The sequence below is a fragment of the Oncorhynchus kisutch genome, linkage group LG3 (assembly GCF_002021735.2).
Source record: "Oncorhynchus kisutch isolate 150728-3 linkage group LG3, Okis_V2, whole genome shotgun sequence".
Classification (NCBI taxonomy): domain Eukaryota; kingdom Metazoa; phylum Chordata; class Actinopteri; order Salmoniformes; family Salmonidae; genus Oncorhynchus; species Oncorhynchus kisutch.
Window position 1 is genome coordinate 60975825 of NC_034176.2, and position 21319 is coordinate 60997143.

General features: G+C 39.1%; 4 non-coding genes across 4 annotated transcripts; all 4 read right to left on the reverse strand.

Moving 5' to 3' along the window:
* Positions 1–2962: 2962 nt before the first annotated feature.
* trnaf-gaa (transfer RNA phenylalanine (anticodon GAA)) lies at positions 2963–3035 on the reverse strand. The gene has a single exon. It is a non-coding gene; the product is annotated as a tRNA-Phe (tRNA).
* A 7522-nt stretch (positions 3036–10557) lies between these two features.
* trnaf-gaa (transfer RNA phenylalanine (anticodon GAA)) lies at positions 10558–10630 on the reverse strand. Its single transcript has one exon. It is a non-coding gene; the product is annotated as a tRNA-Phe (tRNA).
* Positions 10631–14356: 3726 nt separating this feature from the next.
* On the reverse strand, positions 14357–14429 carry trnaf-gaa (transfer RNA phenylalanine (anticodon GAA)). Its single transcript has one exon. It is a non-coding gene; the product is annotated as a tRNA-Phe (tRNA).
* Positions 14430–18151: 3722 nt separating this feature from the next.
* On the reverse strand, positions 18152–18224 carry trnaf-gaa (transfer RNA phenylalanine (anticodon GAA)). Its single transcript has one exon. It is a non-coding gene; the product is annotated as a tRNA-Phe (tRNA).
* Positions 18225–21319: the final 3095 nt, after the last annotated feature.

Below are 21319 nucleotides of genomic sequence, written 5' to 3' on the forward strand. Positions count from 1 at the left end.
GCCGCCATCACCTCATGTTTCAGCATGATAATTCAGGGTCCCATGTCGCAAGAATCTTTACACCATTCCTGGAAGCTGAAAATGGCCCAGGTCTTACATGGCCTGCATACTCACTGTCACCATTTAGCATGTATCAACTCTATGCAAAGGAGATGTGTCGCACTGCATGAGGCAAACGGTGGCCACCCCAGATACTGACTGGTTTTCAGATCCATGCTCCTACCTTTTTTTTAAAGGTATCTGTGACCAGATGCATATCTGTATTCTTAGTCATGTGAAATCCATAGATTAGGGCCTAATTTATATATTTAAATTGACTGATTTCCTTATATGAACTGTAACTCAGTAAAATCTTTGAAATTGTTGCATGTTGCGTTTATATTATTATTCAGTGTAGTTTATACAACGGAGCATTCAAAGACTGACATTAATAGATCAAAATGTGATTAGAGCATTCAGATAATGTCACGAATGTCATCAGGGAAATGACCGGACCAAGGTGCAGAGTGGTGAGCGTACATTTCTTTTCATTTTGAATGTCGCAAACAAAAACAAGACCCAACACCACACAGCTTACTAGGGCTATACAGGCCACTAACAAAGTCAACTACCCACAACTAAGGTGGCAAAACAGGCTGCCTAAGTATGATTCCCAATCAGAGACAACTATAGACAGCTGTCCCTGATTGAGAACCATACCCGGCCAAAACATACAAACAGAAAACATAGAATGCCCACCACAAATCACACCCTGACCTAACCACATAGAGAAATAAAACGGCTCTCTAAGGTCAGGGCGTGACAGATAAGGGCTTTTGTGAGTGAATTAAGAAGAAGGAGAGAATACTGTTGAGTAATAAATACATGAAAAATTATGCTGTATAAGCTTCAAAAGTAGTAATACAGTTAAATAAACACCACAGAGGGACAAACAAATTGAACACAAATAATTACAATGATATATAATGAACTGAAAATGGGGAGGTACTGATCGCTGGCTCCATCAGATTGCCCAGCCCATAAGGAGGACTGGGGGCTGACTGAGGGACAGCTGAGCATAGTCATGGAGGATGGACAGAAGCCCAACCGGGCACACATGTGGAGATCACAGACAGCAACATGGTCTCAGAGCATTTCATATTATTCTGTATGTAAATCTGATGCATCTATTTGGTATTGTTTTTTGGATGCATATCATCCATTTCAAATGATATGTTACGAATTACAATCATACAAAAGTTACAAATGTTAGCTAGCTGGCTAACATTAGCTAGGGGTTAGGAATAAAGGTTAGGGTTAAGGTTAGGAGTTAGGTTGAAGGTTTATGGTAAGGGTTAGATTAAAGGGCTAGCTTAAGTTTAGGGTAAGTAGCTAAAAAGTAGTAAGAAGTTACGTGATGAGTAGTTAGAAGTTACGTCCGTGATGAGATTCAAACACGTAACCTTTGGGTTGGTAGAAGTTCTTAACCTTATGTCTATGTAACCATACTCAATATAACATACTCATTTGAGTGTCCCTGAGTTATGGTTACCATGTTACGTCTGGTCTATGAGACCAGTCTGCAGACAGTCGCCCAGCCGGACACAGGCGTCGAGGGCTCGGACAGAGGCCCAGCAGGGCACAGGTGTTGAGGGCACATCCAACGGATAAAGGCTGGTGTCTTTCAGGACAAGGCTCCCATCTGGCAACTTTTTGAAGGTGGGCCGCTTCATATCTGCTATTTGTAATTATGACTATAACATGTAACATTTAATCACAGTGAGCAGATCGGATGTTTAGTTGGAACATTAAATTAATAGTGTTTAACCTTTAGCTAACATCTCAACTTGCTCAGCACATTAGAACACACACACACAAAAGCATAAGTAAGTGCATGTGTATTCAACAGCTAGCTAGCTGTAGCGTTGGTGAAGTAATTTCAAAGTATCTCATTTTAGCTAGCTGGGTGTGACAAAACAAAGGCCTAATATAAAATCACACAATGATTTCAGCCTAGTATGGAAATATTGGGGCTGACAGATTATTTTGATGATAATGTGACAAACTATTCCGATCATCTGTCAAGGAGAGCAGGAAATGTGGAAACAAATGTGCTTGAATGAAATGAGACTCCTTCACTCAAGCATCATTATGCAAATGACATTTAGGCTACAAGGGATGAATCACAAATTAAATGTGTAAAGTAGTACAAATACATGTACAGTAGCTAGTTGTGCTAGACATTTTATCGATAAAAGGATATGTAGCATATTGTTTTTAAATATTTGCATGCTTTTCTCTGACCAGTAAAAAAACAGCTGATTCAAAGGGGGTGTAGCGGATCTCAAAACTCTTCTGCGAAGTACTCAGGTAGGATACTCTTGTGCTTCCTTTCTGAGAGAAGGCTATCGAGTCGGGAAGGCCACTCCTCTGTTGGCCTTTTCTCAATTAGATTTGCTCAAGTCCTGCGTCCTCTCTTCTGTGTCCTCTCTCGCCTTCTTTTGAAAAAGTTAAAATTACGTTTACAGTGTTGGATCCCAAAATAAATGTGTAATGTCATTAAAACAAATTGAGTCAGATGTGAAAGACATATTGGAATTCGTAGCATATCATACGTTTAGCAAAATCTTAACATATTGTACATTTTGCCAATTTGTAATGTATTGTACATTTTGGAAATTCTTAACATCATACAAATTGTAATTCATATCATATGAAATGGATGATGGACATTCCTAAATAATACATACAATATGAAATGTAACATATCATATTAAATGGAGTATCTTTGATATACATACAGAATAATATGAAATGCTCTGAGTATAGGTTGGGTCACGGAGAAAGGATGGAGGAGTTGAGGAGATTTTAGGGTTTAGTCCAACCCATAATCTCCTAACTAAATGTTCCCTTTGAACCTGTGTTTCCAACCAGCAGCCCTCCATTTCCAGGCCAAATTTAGAAGTCTCGCAAAATGAACACTTGCCGAAACCCGGGATCGAACCAGGGACCTTTAGATCTTCAGTCTAACGCTCTCCCAACTGAGCTATTTCGGCCACCCTATTAAAATATTATTGCTCATTATTTTCTAAGGTGTCTTGTTAGCTGTCTCATTTATTTAGTTGACTTTAGGATATTTTCTATTAATCTTTCTCGAACAGCGCATGACAAATGCTCCCACATGGATGGAATAATCACGTCCTTTTCCAAACTGCTAGAAGACAATGCTTCCACCTGCTGGTTCCATGACAAACTCACACATACTTTTAGAATTATATTAGGCGAACCTTTTAGTGATTACATGTACGAAAATGAGCCTCAGTTGATCTGGAGTCATCTTGCTAACAGACACAGGCTCTCAATGTGTAATGGAAGTTCAAGAACTGCTCAGATAAAATGACCTGTTATTTCATCCATTGTCTATGAGAGGGTGGTAGTGTTTACCTTTCAGAATGATGCAATATTAAAGACGTCTAATTCAACCATTCTATTAGTTATAGTTTATGTATTATATAAGTTATCGTATTGCTTACAAACAGCATTTTAACACATTATTTGAAAACAAAGTTTCATTTGATCAAATCCTAACTGTATGTAGGTATCATTTCTATTGCATAAAGGCTTTTAGAAATATTTTTAATTTGTGTTTTACCTTCGCTGATTTGTCCACATGTAAAACATAGCAGAGGATGGTTTCGATCCATCGACCTCTGGGTTATGGGCCCAGCACGCTTCCGCTGCGCCACTCTGCTATCTGTTAAGAGGCAGAAGCTGAAAATTGTCCAGGTCTTTCATGGCCTGCATACTCACCAGACATGTCACCATTTAGCACGTATGGGATGCTCTGGATCAACGTGTACGACAACGTGTTACAGTTCCGGCCAATATCCAGTAACTTCACATAGCCATTAAAGAGGAGTGGGACAACATTCCACAGGCCACATGGCTGATCAACTCTATGCAAAGGAGATGTGTCGAACTGCATGAGGCAAACGGTGGCCACCCCAGATACTGACTGGTTTTCAGATCCATGCTCCTACCTTTTTTTTAAAGGTATCTGTGACCAGATGCATATCTGTATTGTTAGTCATGTGAAATCCATAGATTAGGGCCTAATTTATATATTTAAATTGACTGATTTCCTTATATGAACTGTAACTCAGTAAAATCTTTGAAATTGTTGCATGTTGCGTTTATATTATTATTCAGTGTAGTTTATACAACGGAGCATTCAAAGACTGACATTAATAGATCAAAATGTGATTAGAGCATTCAGATAATGTCACGAATGTCATCAGGGAAATGACCGGACCAAGGTGCAGAGTGGTGAGCGTACATTTCTTTTCATTTTGAATGTCGCAAACAAAAACAAGACCCAACACCACACAGCTTACTAGGGCTATACAGGCCACTAACAAAGTCAACTACCCACAACTAAGGTGGCAAAACAGGCTGCCTAAGTATGATTCCCAATCAGAGACAACTATAGACAGCTGTCCCTGATTGAGAACCATACCCGGCCAAAACATACAAACAGAAAACATAGAATGCCCACCACAAATCACACCCTGACCTATCCACATAGAGAAATAAAACGGCTCTCTAAGGTCAGGGGGTGACAGATAAGGGCTTTTGTGAGTGAATTAAGAAGAAGGAGAGAATACTGTTGAGTAATAAATACATGAAAAATGATGCTGTATAAGCTTCAAAAATAGTAATACAGTTAAATAAACACCACAGAGGGACAAACAAATTGAACACAAATAATTACAATGATATATAATGAACTGAAAATGGGGAGGTACTGATCGCTGGCTCCATCAGATTGCCCAGCCCATAAGGAGGACTGGGGGCTGACTGAGGGACAGCTGAGCATAGTCATGGAGGATGGACAGAAGCCCAACCGGGCACACATGTGGAGATCACAGACAGCAACATGGTCTCAGAGCATTTCATATTATTCTGTACGTAAATCTGATACATCTATTTGGTATTGTTTTTTGGATGCATGTCATCCATTTCAAATGATATGTTACGAATTACAATCATACAAAAGTTACAAATGTTAGCTAGCTGGCTAACATTAGCTAGGGGTTAGGAATAAAGGTTAGGGTTAAGGTTAGGAGTTAGGTTGAAGGTTTATGGTAAGGGTTAGATTAAAGGACTAGCTTAGTGTTTAGGGTAAGTAGCTAAAAAGTAGTAAGAAGTTACGTGATGAGTAGTTAGAAGTTACGTCCGTGATGAGATTCAAACACGCAACCTTTGGGTTGGTAGAAGTTCTTAACCTTATGTCTATGTAACCATACTCAATATAACATACTCATTTGAGTGTCCCTGAGTTATGGTTACCATGTTACGTCTGGTCTATGAGACCAGTCTGCAGACAGACGCCCAGCCGGACACAGGCGTCGAGGGCTCGGACAGAGGCCCAGCAGGGCACAGGTGTTGAGGGCACATACAACGGATAAAGGCTGGTGTCTTTCAGGACAAGGCTCCCATCTGGCAACTTTTTGAAGGTGGGCCGCTTCATATCTGCTATTTGTAATTATGACTATAACATGTAACATTTAATCACAGTGAGCAGATCGGATGTTTAGTTGGAACATTAAATTAATAGTGTTTAACCTTTAGCTAACATCTCAACTTGCTCAGCACATTAGAACACACACACACAAAAGCATAAGTAAGTGCATGTGTATTCAACAGCTAGCTAGCTGTAGCGTTGGTGAAGTAATTTCAAAGTATCTCATTTTAGCTAGCTGGGTGTGACAAAACAAAGGCCTAATATAAAATCACACAATGATTTCAGCCTAGTATGGAAATATTGGGGCTGACAGATTATTTTGATGATAATGTGACAAACTATTCCGATCATCTGTCAAGGAGAGCAGGAAATGTGGAAACAAATGTGCTTGAATGAAATGAGACTCCTTCACTCAAGCATCATTATGCAAATGACATTTAGGCTACAAGGGATGAATCACAAATTAAATGTGTAAAGTAGTACAAATACATGTACAGTAGCTAGTTGTGCTAGACATTTTATCGATAAAAGGATATGTAGCATATTGTTTTTAAATATTTGCATGCTTTTCTCTGACCAGTAAAAAAACAGCTGATTCAAAGGGGGTGTAGCGGATCTCAAAACTCTTCTGCGAAGTACTCAGGTAGGATACTCTTGTGCTTCCTTTCTGAGAGAAGGCTATCGAGTCGGGAAGGCCACTCCTCTGTTGGCCTTTTCTCAATTAGATTTGCTCAAGTCCTGCGTCCTCTCTTCTGTGTCCTCTCTCGCCTTCTTTTGAAAAAGTTAAAATTACGTTTACAGTGTTGGATCCCAAAATAAATGTGTAATGTCATTAAAACAAATTGAGTCAGATGTGAAAGACATATTGGAATTCGTAGCATATCATACGTTTAGCAAAATCTTAACATATTGTACATTTTGCCAATTTGTAATGTATTGTACATTTTGGAAATTCTTAACATCATACAAATTGTAATTCATATCATATGAAATGGATGATGGACATTCCTAAATAATACATACAATATGAAATGTAACATATCATATTAAATGGAGTATCTTTGATATACATACAGAATAATATGAAATGCTCTGAGTATAGGTTGGGTCACGGAGAAAGGATGGAGGAGTTGAGGAGATTTTAGGGTTTAGTCCAACCCATAATCTCCTAACTAAATGTTCCCTTTGAACCTGTGTTTCCAACCAGCAGCCCTCCATTTCCAGGCCAAATTTAGTAGTCTCGCAAAATGAACACTTGCCTGAAACCCGGGATCGAACCAGGGACCTTTAGATCTTCAGTCTAACGCTCTCCCAACTGAGCTATTTCGGCCACCCTATTAAAATATTATTGCTCATTATTTTCTAAGGTGTCTTGTTAGCTGTCTAATTTATTTAGTTGACTTTAGGATATTTTCTATTAATCTTTCTCGAACAGCGCATGACAAATGCTCCCACATGGATGGAATAATCACGTCCTTTTCCAAACTGCTAGAAGACAATGCTTCCACCTGCTGGTTCCATGACAAACTCACACATACTTTTAGAATTATATTAGGCGAACCTTTTAGTGATTACATGTACGAAAAGGAGCCTCAGTTGATCTGGAGTCATCTTGCTAACAGACACAGGCTCTCAATGTGTAATGGAAGTTCAAGAACTGCTCAGATAAAATGACCTGTTATTTCATCCATTGTCTATGAGAGGGTGGTAGTGTTTACCTTTCAGAATGATGCAATATTAAAGTCGTCTAATTCAACCATTCTATTAGTTATAGTTTATGTATTATATAAGTTATCGTATTGCTTACAAACAGCATTTTAACACATTATTTGAAAACAAAGTTTCATTTGATCAAATCAAAACTGTATGTAGGTATCATTTCTATTGCATAAAGGCTTTTAGAAATATTTTTAATTTGTGTTTTACCTTCGCTGATTTGTCCACATGTAAAACATAGCAGAGGATGGTTTCGATCCATCGACCTCTGGGTTATGGGCCCAGCACGCTTCCGCTGCGCCACTCTGCTATCTGGTAAGAGGCGGAAGCTGAAAATAGTCCAGGTCTTTCATGGCCTGCATACTCACCAGACATGTCACCATTTAGCATGTATGGGATGCTCTGGATCAACGTGTACGACAACGTGTTACAGTTCCGGCCAATATCCAGTAACTTCACATAGCCATTAAAGAGGAGTGGGACAACATTCCACAGGCCACATGGCTGATCAACTCTATGCAAAGGAGATGTGTCGAACTGCATGAGGCAAACGGTGGCCACCCCAGATACTGACTGGTTTTCAGATCCATGCTCCTACCTTTTTTTTAAAGGTATCTGTGACCAGATGCATATCTGTATTCTTAGTCATGTGAAATCCATAGATTAGGGCCTAATTTATATATTTAAATTGACTGATTTCCTTATATGAACTGTAACTCAGTAAAATCTTTGAAATTGTTGCATGTTGCGTTTATATTATTATTCAGTGTAGTTTATACAACGGAGCATTCAAAGACTGACATTAATAGATCAAAATGTGATTAGAGCATTCAGATAATGTCACGAATGTCATCAGGGAAATGACCGGACCAAGGTGCAGAGTGGTGAGCGTACATTTCTTTTCATTTTGAATGTCGCAAACAAAAACAAGACCCAACACCACACAGCTTACTAGGGCTATACAGGCCACTAACAAAGTCAACTACCCACAACTAAGGTGGCAAAACAGGCTGCCTAAGTATGATTCCCAATCAGAGACAACTATAGACAGCTGTCCCTGATTGAGAACCATACCCGGCCAAAACATACAAACAGAAAACATAGAATGCCCACCACAAATCACACCCTGACCTATCCACATAGAGAAATAAAACGGCTCTCTAAGGTCAGGGGGTGACAGATAAGGGCTTTTGTGAGTGAATTAAGAAGAAGGAGAGAATACTGTTGAGTAATAAATACATGAAAAATGATGCTGTATAAGCTTCAAAAATAGTAATACAGTTAAATAAACACCACAGAGGGACAAACAAATTGAACACAAATAATTACAATGATATATAATGAACTGAAAATGGGGAGGTACTGATCGCTGGCTCCATCAGATTGCCCAGCCCATAAGGAGGACTGGGGGCTGACTGAGGGACAGCTGAGCATAGTCATGGAGGATGGACAGAAGCCCAACCGGGCACACATGTGGAGATCACAGACAGCAACATGGTCTCAGAGCATTTCATATTATTCTGTACGTAAATCTGATACATCTATTTGGTATTGTTTTTTGGATGCATGTCATCCATTTCAAATGATATGTTACGAATTACAATCATACAAAAGTTACAAATGTTAGCTAGCTGGCTAACATTAGCTAGGGGTTAGGAATAAAGGTTAGGGTTAAGGTTAGGAGTTAGGTTGAAGGTTTATGGTAAGGGTTAGATTAAAGGACTAGCTTAGTGTTTAGGGTAAGTAGCTAAAAAGTAGTAAGAAGTTACGTGATGAGTAGTTAGAAGTTACGTCCGTGATGAGATTCAAACACGCAACCTTTGGGTTGGTAGAAGTTCTTAACCTTATGTCTATGTAACCATACTCAATATAACATACTCATTTGAGTGTCCCTGAGTTATGGTTACCATGTTACGTCTGGTCTATGAGACCAGTCTGCAGACAGACGCCCAGCCGGACACAGGCGTCGAGGGCTCGGACAGAGGCCCAGCAGGGCACAGGTGTTGAGGGCACATACAACGGATAAAGGCTGGTGTCTTTCAGGACAAGGCTCCCATCTGGCAACTTTTTGAAGGTGGGCCGCTTCATATCTGCTATTTGTAATTATGACTATAACATGTAACATTTAATCACAGTGAGCAGATCGGATGTTTAGTTGGAACATTAAATTAATAGTGTTTAACCTTTAGCTAACATCTCAACTTGCTCAGCACATTAGAACACACACACACAAAAGCATAAGTAAGTGCATGTGTATTCAACAGCTAGCTAGCTGTAGCGTTGGTGAAGTAATTTCAAAGTATCTCATTTTAGCTAGCTGGGTGTGACAAAACAAAGGCCTAATATAAAATCACACAATGATTTCAGCCTAGTATGGAAATATTGGGGCTGACAGATTATTTTGATGATAATGTGACAAACTATTCCGATCATCTGTCAAGGAGAGCAGGAAATGTGGAAACAAATGTGCTTGAATGAAATGAGACTCCTTCACTCAAGCATCATTATGCAAATGACATTTAGGCTACAAGGGATGAATCACAAATTAAATGTGTAAAGTAGTACAAATACATGTACAGTAGCTAGTTGTGCTAGACATTTTATCGATAAAAGGATATGTAGCATATTGTTTTTAAATATTTGCATGCTTTTCTCTGACCAGTAAAAAAACAGCTGATTCAAAGGGGGTGTAGCGGATCTCAAAACTCTTCTGCGAAGTACTCAGGTAGGATACTCTTGTGCTTCCTTTCTGAGAGAAGGCTATCGAGTCGGGAAGGCCACTCCTCTGTTGGCCTTTTCTCAATTAGATTTGCTCAAGTCCTGCGTCCTCTCTTCTGTGTCCTCTCTCGCCTTCTTTTGAAAAAGTTAAAATTACGTTTACAGTGTTGGATCCCAAAATAAATGTGTAATGTCATTAAAACAAATTGAGTCAGATGTGAAAGACATATTGGAATTCGTAGCATATCATACGTTTAGCAAAATCTTAACATATTGTACATTTTGCCAATTTGTAATGTATTGTACATTTTGGAAATTCTTAACATCATACAAATTGTAATTCATATCATATGAAATGGATGATGGACATTCCTAAATAATACATACAATATGAAATGTAACATATCATATTAAATGGAGTATCTTTGATATACATACAGAATAATATGAAATGCTCTGAGTATAGGTTGGGTCACGGAGAAAGGATGGAGGAGTTGAGGAGATTTTAGGGTTTAGTCCAACCCATAATCTCCTAACTAAATGTTCCCTTTGAACCTGTGTTTCCAACCAGCAGCCCTCCATTTCCAGGCCAAATTTAGAAGTCTCGCAAAATGAACACTTGCCGAAACCCGGGATCGAACCAGGGACCTTTAGATCTTCAGTCTAACGCTCTCCCAACTGAGCTATTTCGGCCACCCTATTAAAATATTATTGCTCATTATTTTCTAAGGTGTCTTGTTAGCTGTCTAATTTATTTAGTTGACTTTAGGATATTTTCTATTAATCTTTCTCGAACAGCGCATGACAAATGCTCCCACATGGATGGAATAATCACGTCCTTTTCCAAACTGCTAGAAGACAATGCTTCCACCTGCTGGTTCCATGACAAACTCACACATACTTTTAGAATTATATTAGGCGAACCTTTTAGTGATTACATGTACGAAAAGGAGCCTCAGTTGATCTGGAGTCATCTTGCTAACAGACACAGGCTCTCAATGTGTAATGGAAGTTCAAGAACTGCTCAGATAAAATGACCTGTTATTTCATCCATTGTCTATGAGAGGGTGGTAGTGTTTACCTTTCAGAATGATGCAATATTAAAGTCGTCTAATTCAACCATTCTATTAGTTATAGTTTATGTATTATATAAGTTATCGTATTGCTTACAAACAGCATTTTAACACATTATTTGAAAACAAAGTTTCATTTGATCAAATCAAAACTGTATGTAGGTATCATTTCTATTGCATAAAGGCTTTTAGAAATATTTTTAATTTGTGTTTTACCTTCGCTGATTTGTCCACATGTAAAACATAGCAGAGGATGGTTTCGATCCATCGACCTCTGGGTTATGGGCCCAGCACGCTTCCGCTGCGCCACTCTGCTATCTGGTAAGAGGCGGGAAGCTGAAAATAGTCCAGGTCTTTCATGGCCTGCATACTCACCAGACATGTCACCATTTAGCATGTATGGGATGCTCTGGATCAACGTGTACGACAACGTGTTACAGTTCCGGCCAATATCCAGTAACTTCACATAGCCATTAAAGAGGAGTGGGACAACATTCCACAGGCCACATGGCTGATCAACTCTATGCAAAGGAGATGTGTCGAACTGCATGAGGCAAACGGTGGCCACCCCAGATACTGACTGGTTTTCAGATCCATGCTCCTACCTTTTTTTTAAAGGTATCTGTGACCAGATGCATATCTGTATTCTTAGTCATGTGAAATCCATAGATTAGGGCCTAATTTATATATTTAAATTGACTGATTTCCTTATATGAACTGTAACTCAGTAAAATCTTTGAAATTGTTGCATGTTGCGTTTATATTATTATTCAGTGTAGTTTATACAACGGAGCATTCAAAGACTGACATTAATAGATCAAAATGTGATTAGAGCATTCAGATAATGTCACGAATGTCATCAGGGAAATGACCGGACCAAGGTGCAGAGTGGTGAGCGTACATTTCTTTTCATTTTGAATGTCGCAAACAAAAACAAGACCCAACACCACACAGCTTACTAGGGCTATACAGGCCACTAACAAAGTCAACTACCCACAACTAAGGTGGCAAAACAGGCTGCCTAAGTATGATTCCCAATCAGAGACAACTATAGACAGCTGTCCCTGATTGAGAACCATACCCGGCCAAAACATACAAACAGAAAACATAGAATGCCCACCACAAATCACACCCTGACCTATCCACATAGAGAAATAAAACGGCTCTCTAAGGTCAGGGGGTGACAGATAAGGGCTTTTGTGAGTGAATTAAGAAGAAGGAGAGAATACTGTTGAGTAATAAATACATGAAAAATGATGCTGTATAAGCTTCAAAAATAGTAATACAGTTAAATAAACACCACAGAGGGACAAACAAATTGAACACAAATAATTACAATGATATATAATGAACTGAAAATGGGGAGGTACTGATCGCTGGCTCCATCAGATTGCCCAGCCCATAAGGAGGACTGGGGGCTGACTGAGGGACAGCTGAGCATAGTCATGGAGGATGGACAGAAGCCCAACCGGGCACACATGTGGAGATCACAGACAGCAACATGGTCTCAGAGCATTTCATATTATTCTGTACGTAAATCTGATACATCTATTTGGTATTGTTTTTTGGATGCATGTCATCCATTTCAAATGATATGTTACGAATTACAATCATACAAAAGTTACAAATGTTAGCTAGCTGGCTAACATTAGCTAGGGGTTAGGAATAAAGGTTAGGGTTAAGGTTAGGAGTTAGGTTGAAGGTTTATGGTAAGGGTTAGATTAAAGGACTAGCTTAGTGTTTAGGGTAAGTAGCTAAAAAGTAGTAAGAAGTTACGTGATGAGTAGTTAGAAGTTACGTCCGTGATGAGATTCAAACACGCAACCTTTGGGTTGGTAGAAGTTCTTAACCTTATGTCTATGTAACCATACTCAATATAACATACTCATTTGAGTGTCCCTGAGTTATGGTTACCATGTTACGTCTGGTCTATGAGACCAGTCTGCAGACAGACGCCCAGCCGGACACAGGCGTCGAGGGCTCGGACAGAGGCCCAGCAGGGCACAGGTGTTGAGGGCACATACAACGGATAAAGGCTGGTGTCTTTCAGGACAAGGCTCCCATCTGGCAACTTTTTGAAGGTGGGCCGCTTCATATCTGCTATTTGTAATTATGACTATAACATGTAACATTTAATCACAGTGAGCAGATCGGATGTTTAGTTGGAACATTAAATTAATAGTGTTTAACCTTTAGCTAACATCTCAACTTGCTCAGCACATTAGAACACACACACACAAAAGCATAAGTAAGTGCATGTGTATTCAACAGCTAGCTAGCTGTAGCGTTGGTGAAGTAATTTCAAAGTATCTCATTTTAGCTAGCTGGGTGTGACAAAACAAAGGCCTAATATAAAATCACACAATGATTTCAGCCTAGTATGGAAATATTGGGGCTGACAGATTATTTTGATGATAATGTGACAAACTATTCCGATCATCTGTCAAGGAGAGCAGGAAATGTGGAAACAAATGTGCTTGAATGAAATGAGACTCCTTCACTCAAGCATCATTATGCAAATGACATTTAGGCTACAAGGGATGAATCACAAATTAAATGTGTAAAGTAGTACAAATACATGTACAGTAGCTAGTTGTGCTAGACATTTTATCGATAAAAGGATATGTAGCATATTGTTTTTAAATATTTGCATGCTTTTCTCTGACCAGTAAAAAAACAGCTGATTCAAAGGGGGTGTAGCGGATCTCAAAACTCTTCTGCGAAGTACTCAGGTAGGATACTCTTGTGCTTCCTCTCTGAGAGAAGGCTATCGAGTCGGGAAGGCCACTCCTCTGTTGGCCTTTTCTCAATTAGATTTGCTCAAGTCCTGCGTCCTCTCTTCTGTGTCCTCTCTCGCCTTCTTTTGAAAAAGTTAAAATTACGTTTACAGTGTTGGATCCCAAAATAAATGTGTAATGTCATTAAAACAAATTGAGTCAGATGTGAAAGACATATTGGAATTCGTAGCATATCATACGTTTAGCAAAATCTTAACATATTGTACATTTTGCCAATTTGTAATGTATTGTACATTTTGGAAATTCTTAACATCATACAAATTGTAATTCATATCATATGAAATGGATGATGGACATTCCTAAATAATACATACAATATGAAATGTAACATATCATATTAAATGGAGTATCTTTGATATACATACAGAATAATATGAAATGCTCTGAGTATAGGTTGGGTCACGGAGAAAGGATGGAGGAGTTGAGGAGAGTTTAGGGTTTTAGTCCAACCCATAATCTCCTAACTAAATGTTCCCTTTGAACCTGTGTTTCCAACCAGCAGCCCTCCATTTCCAGGCCAAATTTAGAAGTCTCGCAAAATGAACACTTGCCGAAACCCGGGATCGAACCAGGGACCTTTAGATCTTCAGTCTAACGCTCTCCCAACTGAGCTATTTCGGCCACCCTATTAAAATATTATTGCTCATTATTTTCTAAGGTGTCTTGTTAGCTGTCTAATTTATTTAGTTGACTTTAGGATATTTTCTATTAATCTTTCTCGAACAGCGCATGACAAATGCTCCCACATGGATGGAATAATCACGTCCTTTTCCAAACTGCTAGAAGACAATGCTTCCACCTGCTGGTTCCATGACAAACTCACACATACTTTTAGAATTATATTAGGCGAACCTTTTAGTGATTACATGTACGAAAAGGAGCCTCAGTTGATCTGGAGTCATCTTGCTAACAGACACAGGCTCTCAATGTGTAATGGAAGTTCAAGAACTGCTCAGATAAAATGACCTGTTATTTCATCCATTGTCTATGAGAGGGTGGTAGTGTTTACCTTTCAGAATGATGCAATATTAAAGTCGTCTAATTCAACCATTCTATTAGTTATAGTTTATGTATTATATAAGTTATCGTATTGCTTACAAACAGCATTTTAACACATTATTTGAAAACAAAGTTTCATTTGATCAAATCAAAACTGTATGTAGGTATCATTTCTATTGCATAAAGGCTTTTAGAAATATTTTTAATTTGTGTTTTACCTTCGCTGATTTGTCCACATGTAAAACATAGCAGAGGATGGTTTCGATCCATCGACCTCTGGGTTATGGGCCCAGCACGCTTCCGCTGCGCCACTCTGCTATCTGGTAAGAGGCGGAAGCTGAAAATAGTCCAGGTCTTTCATGGCCTGCATACTCACCAGACATGTCACCATTTAGCATGTATGGGATGCTCTGGATCAACGTGTACGACAACGTGTTACAGTTCCGGCCAATATCCAGTAACTTCACATAGCCATTAAAGAGGAGTGGGACAACATTCCACAGGCCACATGGCTGATCAACTCTATGCAAAGGAGATGTGTCGAACTGCATGAGGCAAACGGTGGCCACCCCAGATACTGACTGGTTTTCAGATCCATGCTCCTACCTTTTTTTAAAGGTATCTGTGACCAGATGCATATCTGTATTCTTAGTCATGTGAAATCCATAGATTAGGGCCTAATTTATATATTTAAATTGACTGATTTCCTTATATGAACTGTAACTCAGTAAAATCTTTGAAATTGTTGCATGTTGCGTTTATATTATTATTCAGTGTAGTTTATACAACGGAGCATTCAAAGACTGACATTAATAGATCAAAATGTGATTAGAGCATTCAGATAATGTCACGAATGTCATCAGGGAAATGACCGGACCAAGGTGCAGAGTGGTGAGCGTACATTTCTTTTCATTTTGAATGTCGCAAACAAAAACAAGACCCAACACCACACAGCTTACTAGGGCTATACAGGCCACTAACAAAGTCAACTACCCACAACTAAGGTGGCAAAACAGGCTGCCTAAGTATGATTCCCAATCAGAGACAACTATAGACAGCTGTCCCTGATTGAGAACCATACCCGGCCAAAACATACAAACAGAAAACATAGAATGCCCACCACAAATCACACCCTGACCTATCCACATAGAGAAATAAAACGGCTCTCTAAGGTCAGGGGGTGACAGATAAGGGCTTTTGTGAGTGAATTAAGAAGAAGGAGAGAATACTGTTGAGTAATAAATACATGAAAAATGATGCTGTATAAGCTTCAAAAATAGTAATACAGTTAAATAAACACCACAGAGGGACAAACAAATTGAACACAAATAATTACAATGATATATAATGAACTGAAAATGGGGAGGTACTGATCGCTGGCTCCATCAGATTGCCCAGCCCATAAGGAGGACTGGGGGCTGACTGAGGGACAGCTGAGCATAGTCATGGAGGATGGACAGAAGCCCAACCGGGCACACATGTGGAGATCACAGACAGCAACATGGTCTCAGAGCATTTCATATTATTCTGTACGTAAATCTGATACATCTATTTGGTATTGTTTTTTGGATGCATGTCATCCATTTCAAATGATATGTTACGAATTACAATCATACAAAAGTTACAAATGTTAGCTAGCTGGCTAACATTAGCTAGGGGTTAGGAATAAAGGTTAGGGTTAAGGTTAGGAGTTAGGTTGAAGGTTTATGGTAAGGGTTAGATTAAAGGACTAGCTTAGTGTTTAGGGTAAGTAGCTAAAAAGTAGTAAGAAGTTACGTGATGAGTAGTTAGAAGTTACGTCCGTGATGAGATTCAAACACGCAACCTTTGGGTTGGTAGAAGTTCTTAACCTTATGTCTATGTAACCATACTCAATATAACATACTCATTTGAGTGTCCCTGAGTTATGGTTACCATGTTACGTCTGGTCTATGAGACCAGTCTGCAGACAGACGCCCAGCCGGACACAGGCGTCGAGGGCTCGGACAGAGGCCCAGCAGGGCACAGGTGTTGAGGGCACATACAACGGATAAAGGCTGGTGTCTTTCAGGACAAGGCTCCCATCTGGCAACTTTTTGAAGGTGGGCCGCTTCATATCTGCTATTTGTAATTATGACTATAACATGTAACATTTAATCACAGTGAGCAGATCGGATGTTTAGTTGGAACATTAAATTAATAGTGTTTAACCTTTAGCTAACATCTCAACTTGCTCAGCACATTAGAACACACACACACAAAAGCATAAGTAAGTGCATGTGTATTCAACAGCTAGCTAGCTGTAGCGTTGGTGAAGTAATTTCAAAGTATCTCATTTTAGCTAGCTGGGTGTGACAAAACAAAGGCCTAATATAAAATCACACAATGATTTCAGCCTAGTATGGAAATATTGGGGCTGACAGATTATTTTGATGATAATGTGACAAACTATTCCGATCATCTGTCAAGGAGAGCAGGAAATGTGGAAACAAATGTGCTTGAATGAAATGAGACTCCTTCACTCAAGCATCATTATGCAAATGACATTTAGGCTACAAGGGATGAATCACAAATTAAATGTGTAAAGTAGTACAAATACATGTACAGTAGCTAGTTGTGCTAGACATTTTATCGATAAAAGGATATGTAGCATATTGTTTTTAAATATTTGCGTGCTTTTCTCTGACCAGTAAAAAAACAGCTGATTCAAAGGGGGTGTAGCGGATCTCAAAACTCTTCTGCGAAGTACTCAGGTAGGATACTCTTGTGCTTCCTCTCTGAGAGAAGGCTATCGAGTCGGGAAGGCCACTCCTCTGTTGGCCTTTTCTCAATTAGATTTGCTCAAGTCCTGCGTCCTCTCTTCTGTGTCCTCTCTCGCCTTCTTTTGAAAAAGTTAAAATTACGTTTACAGTGTTGGATCCCAAAATAAATGTGTATGTCATTAAAACAAATTGAGTCAGATGTGAAAGTCATATTGGAATTCGTAGCATATCATACGTTTAGCAAAATCTTAACCTATTGTACATTTTGCCAATTTGTAATGTATTGTACATTTTGGAAATTCTTAACATCATACAAATTGTAATTCATATCATATGAAATGGATGATGGACATTCCTAAATAATACATACAATATGAAATGTAACATATCATATTAAATGGAGTATCTTTGATATACATACAGAATAATATGAAATGCTCTGAGTATAGGTTGGGTCACGGAGAAAGGATGGAGGAGTTGAGGAGAGTTTAGGGTTTTGTCCAACCCATAATCTCCTAACTAAATGTTCCCTTTGAACCTGTGTTTCCAACCAGCAGCCCTCCATTTCCAGGCCAAATTTAGAAGTCTCGCAAAATGAACACTTGCCGAAACCCGGGATCGAACCAGGGACCTTTAGATCTTCAGTCTAACGCTCTCCCAACTGAGCTATTTCGGCCACCCTATTAAAATATTATTGCTCATTATTTTCTAAGGTGTCTTGTTAGCTGTCTAATTTATTTAGTTGACTTTAGGATATTTTCTATTAATCTTTCTCGAACAGCGCATGACAAATGCTCCCACATGGATGGAATAATCACGTCCTTTTCCAAACTGCTAGAAGACAATGCTTCACCTGCTGGTTCCATGACAAACTCACACATACTTTTAGAATTATATTAGGCGAACCTTTTAGTGATTACATGTACGAAAAGGAGCCTCAGTTGATCTGGAGTCATCTTGCTAACAGACACAGGCTCTCAATGTGTAATGGAAGTTCAAGAACTGCTCAGATAAAATGACCTGTTATTTCATCCATTGTCTATGAGAGGGTGGTAGTGTTTACCTTTCAGAATGATGCAATATTAAAGTCGTCTAATTCAACCATTCTATTAGTTATAGTTTATGTATTATATAAGTTATCGTATTGCTTACAAACAGCATTTTAACACATTATTTGAAAACAAAGTTTCATTTGATCAAATCAAAACTGTATGTAGGTATCATTTCTATTGCATAAAGGCTTTTAGAAATATTTGTAATTTGTGTTTTACCTTCGCTGATTTGTACACATGTAAAACATAGCAGAGGATGGTTTCGATCCATCGACCTCTGGGTTATGGGCCCAGCACGCTTCCGCTGCGCCACTCTGCTATCTGGTAAGAGGCAGAAGCTGAAAATTGTCCAGGTCTTTCATGGCCTGCATACTCACCAGACATGTCACCATTTAGCATGTATGGGATGCTCTGGATCAACGTGTACGACAACGTGTTACAGTTCCGGCCAATATCCAGTAACTTCACACAGCCATTAAAGAGGAGTGGGACAACATTCCACAGGCCACATGGCTGATCAACTCTATGCAAAGGAGATGTGTCGCACTGCATGAGGCAAACGGTGGCCACCCCAGATACTGACTGGTTTTCAGATCCATGCTCCTACCTTTTTTTAAAGGTATCTGTGACCAGATGCATATCTGTATTCTTAGTCATGTGAAATCCATAGATTAGGGCCTAATTTATATATTTAAATTGACTGATTTCCTTATATGAACTGTAACTCAGTAAAATCTTTGAAATTGTTGCATGTTGCGTTTATATTATTATTCAGTGTAGTTTATACAATGGAGCATTCAAAGACTGACATTAATAGATCAAAATGTGATTAGAGCATTCAGATAATGTCACGAATGTCATCAGGGAAATGACCGGACCAAGGTGCAGAGTGGTGAGCGTACATTTCTTTTCATTTTGAATGTCGCAAACAAAAACAAGACCCAACACCACACAGCTTACTAGGGCTATACAGGCCACTAACAAAGTCAACTACCCACAACTAAGGTGGCAAAACAGGCTGCCTAAGTATGATTCCCAATCAGAGACAACTATAGACAGCTGTCCCTGATTGAGAACCATACCCGGCCAAAACATACAAACAGAAAACATAGAATGCCCACCACAAATCACACCCTGACCTAACCACATAGAGAAATAAAACGGCTCTCTAAGGTCAGGGTGTGACAGATAAGGGCTTTTGTGAGTGAATTAAGAAGAAGGAGAGAATACTGTTGAGTAATAAATACATGAAAAATGATGCTGTATAAGCTTCAAAAATAGTAATACAGTTAAATAAACACCACAGAGGGACAAACAAATTGAACACAAATAATTACAATGATATATAATGAACTGAAAATGGGGAGGTACTGATCGCTGGCTCCATCAGATTGCCCAGCCCATAAGGAGGACTGGGGGCTGACTGAGGGACAGCTGAGCATTGTCATGGAGGATGGACAGAAGCCCAACCGGGCACACATGTGGAGATCACAGGCAGCAACATGGTCTCAGAGCATTTCATATTATTCTGTACGTAAATCTGATACATCTATTTGGTATTGTTTTTTGGATGCATATCATCCATTTCCAATGAAATGTTACGAATTACAATCATACAAAAGTTACAAATGTTAGCTAGCTGGCTAACATTAGCTAGGGGTTAGGAATAAAGGTTAGGGTTAAGGTTAGGAGTTAGGTTGAAGGTTTATGGTAAGGGTTAGATTAAAGGGCTAGCTTAGGTTTAGGGTAAGTAGCTAAAAAGTAGTAAGAAGTTACGTGATGAGTAGTTAGAAGTTACGTCCGTGATGAGATTCAAACACGCAACCTTTGGGTTGGTAGAAGTTCTTAACCTTATGTCTATGTAACCATACTCAATATAACATACTCATTTGAGTGTCCCTGAGTTATGGTTACCATGTTACGTCTGGTCTATGAGACCAGTCTGCAGACAGACGCCCAGCCGGACACAGGCGTCGAGGGCTCGGACAGAGGCCCAGCAGGGCACAGGTGTTGAGGGCACATACAACGGATAAAGGCTGGTGTCTTTCAGGACAAGGCTCCCATCTGGCAACTTTTTGAAGGTGGGCCACTTCATATCTGCTATTTGTAATTATGACTATAACATGTAACATTTAATCACAGTGAGCAGATCGGATGTTTAGTTGGAACATTAAATTAATCGTGTTTAACCTTTAGCTAACATCTCAACTTGCTCAGCACATTAGAACACACACACACAAAAGCATAAGTAAGTGCATGTGTATTCAACAGCTAGCTAGCTGTAGCGTTGGTGAAGTAATTTCAAAGTATCTCATTTTAGCTAGCTGGGTGTGACAAAACAAAGGCCTAATATAAAATCACACAATGATTTCAGCCTAGTATGGAAATATTGGGGCTGACAGATTATTTTGATGATAATGTGACAAACTATTCCGATCATCTGTCAAGGAGAGCAGGAAATGTGGAAACAAATGTGCTTGAATGAAATGAGACTCCTTCACTCAAGCATCATTATGCAAATGACATTTAGGCTACAAGGGATGAATCACAAATTAAATGTGTAAAGTAGTACAAATACATGTACAGTAGCTAGTTGTGCTAGACATTTTATCGATAAAAGGATATGTAGCATATTGTTTTTAAATATTTGCGTGCTTTTCTCTGACCAGTAAAAAAACAGCTGATTCAAAGGGGGTGTAGCGGATCTCAAAACTCTTCT